A 2,299-nucleotide genomic window follows, 5' to 3' on the forward strand; every position below is an offset into this window, starting at 1 on the left:
CTTATAGACAAAGATACAGAAGGAAATACAAGTGCTTTGATTTCAATATTATGGGTTGAATTATGTTCCCTCCCCAGATTGATATGTGGAAGTCCTAACCCCCAGTATCTCAGAATATGACCTTATTTGGAAACTGAGTCTTTGCAGATATAATTAGTAAGGGGACGTCATACTGGAGAAGGATATACCTCTACTCCAATAGGACTGTGTATTTACAAAAAGAAGAAATTTAGACACAGGGAGAATACCATGTGAAGATATGCTCCTAAAAGCCAAGGAACTACCAGAAGCTAAAAGAGAGGCCTAAAACTTATTCCCCCCCCCCCCCTTTTTAACAGGGTGATGGGTAAATTATTCTTATTTTGCTGTCTTTTCAAACTTTCCTCAAAATGCTTTGCTTGTTGGTTTTTAAACAGAAAAAAACATCTCTTGCTTGCCAGTTGTTAGAAAGAGAAAAGTAAGAGAAGAAGAGAGTGAGTATGTGGGCAAGCAGATCTGGGAGGTTGAAGACAAAACAGAATCAAGGCTTGTTATGCAAGATGAAGAAGGAAAACTAGGTCAGGTTGTATGATCAGGCCGCCCCGTGGATGACCAGGTGTGAAGTATACGTCACCAGTGCAGGTTCTTCTTTAGTGGACTGACTAGTAGGCCAGGTAAGGGAAGGATGCTATGTTGCTTCTTATTCCATCTCAGCCCTCGCCCCTAATGAGGTAGCTGCTGTGGCTTTGATGCATTTCACTATAATTTCTTCATATTCTTCTTGGGTCAGTAACCCTCCCGTTTTACTTTTTTTTCTTCAAACTTGGGCAGCACAGCTGCAATGTAGCCTTCGGTGGATGGCTTCTCTTGAAGAATAGATGGTTTATGGATGTTTTCTTCACTTCCATCAACTATCCTCTAACACTTAGATATGGCATATTCTTCTCCACCTGTGCAGTAAATCTTACACAGGTGCAAGTTCTGTGAAAAACTGTGTCCCCCGCTTAAACTTCCCAGAGACTTTGTTCTGAAGTCTGCTAGAGTTGGTACTGATTTGATTAAAAAATGCTTTTAATTGTTTTTTCCACTTTGAAGAACTGAATGAGATCCTGCCAACATGATGACATATATTCGGTTAGAGTGCCATAGTATACAGTGGTCCTCACAGGTTTTCCTTTGACATCCTGCTGTTTTTCCACATCTCTGAAAATGCCATTCCCTTGGCCTGTTTTGTGTCAGTGAGTAAAGAAGCGTTCCACAAGCAACAGCATCACGGGCTCAGCAGCCAAGGTGGCCGCAGGGTCCTTGGGATCGGTAGTCATGGCAACCTCGGATGCTACAAACCCTCCTAAACCTTATTGTTTTGTAGCATCTTCAGGGGGAGAATGGTCCTGTCAATACCTTAATTTTAGACTTCTAGCCAGAGCTGTCAGATAGTAAATTTCTATTGGATAAGCAACCAGTTTGCAGTACCTTAATATAGCAATCCTAGCAAACTAATACCACGAGGTTGGCATTTTGTTTACTGTTTCCTCTCAGGTCATTTGTCAACATTTAAGTTACATATTGATAAGCCAAGTAAATACTGAAAAGTTATTAGTAAAAGTGAGACAAATTTCCACAAAGTTGCAGTGTTGAGGAGAAAACCCTTGATCTCAGAACCCACTGAAGAGGAGAGATCTTGTTAAATAAACATGGCAAACAGATGGGGAAAAAATGGAAACAATTGCAGACTTTACTTTCTTGGTCTCCAAGATTACTGTAGACAGTGACTGCAGCCGTAAAATTAAGAGACGCTTGCTCCTTGGAAGAAAAGCTATGACAAACCTAGATAGCCCATTAAAAAGCAGAGACATCACTTTGCCCACAAAGGTCCATCTAGTCAAAGCTATGGTTTTTCCAGTAGTCATGTATGGATCTGAGAGTTGGACCATAAAGAAGGCTGAGTGCTGAAGAGCTGATATTTTCAAATTGTGGTGCTGGAAAAGGCTCTTGAGTCCCTTGGACAGCAAGGAGATCAAACCAGTCAATCCTAGAGGAAACCAACCCTGAACACCCATTGCAAGGACCGATGCTGAAGCTCCAATACTTTGGCCACCTGATGCCAAAAGCTGATTCATTGGAAAAGACCCTGATGCTGGGAAAGATTGAGGGCAGGAGGAGAAGAGGGTGACAGAGGATGAGATGGTTGGATGGCATCATAGACTGAATAGACATGAGTTTGAGCAGGCTCTGGCAGATAGTGAAGGACAGGGAGGCCTGGTATGCTGCGATCCATGGGGTTGCAAGAAGTTGGACATGACTGAGCAACGAAACAACA

General features: G+C 42.2%; 1 pseudogene; it reads right to left on the minus strand.

Annotated features, from left to right (window-relative positions):
• Positions 1-679: 679 nt before the first annotated feature.
• On the minus strand, positions 680-1,301 carry LOC133051021 (protein Abitram-like; annotated as a pseudogene).
• Positions 1,302-2,299: the final 998 nt, after the last annotated feature.

Source organism: Dama dama, chromosome 33 (genome assembly GCF_033118175.1).
Source record: "Dama dama isolate Ldn47 chromosome 33, ASM3311817v1, whole genome shotgun sequence".
Classification (NCBI taxonomy): Eukaryota; Metazoa; Chordata; class Mammalia; order Artiodactyla; family Cervidae; genus Dama; species Dama dama.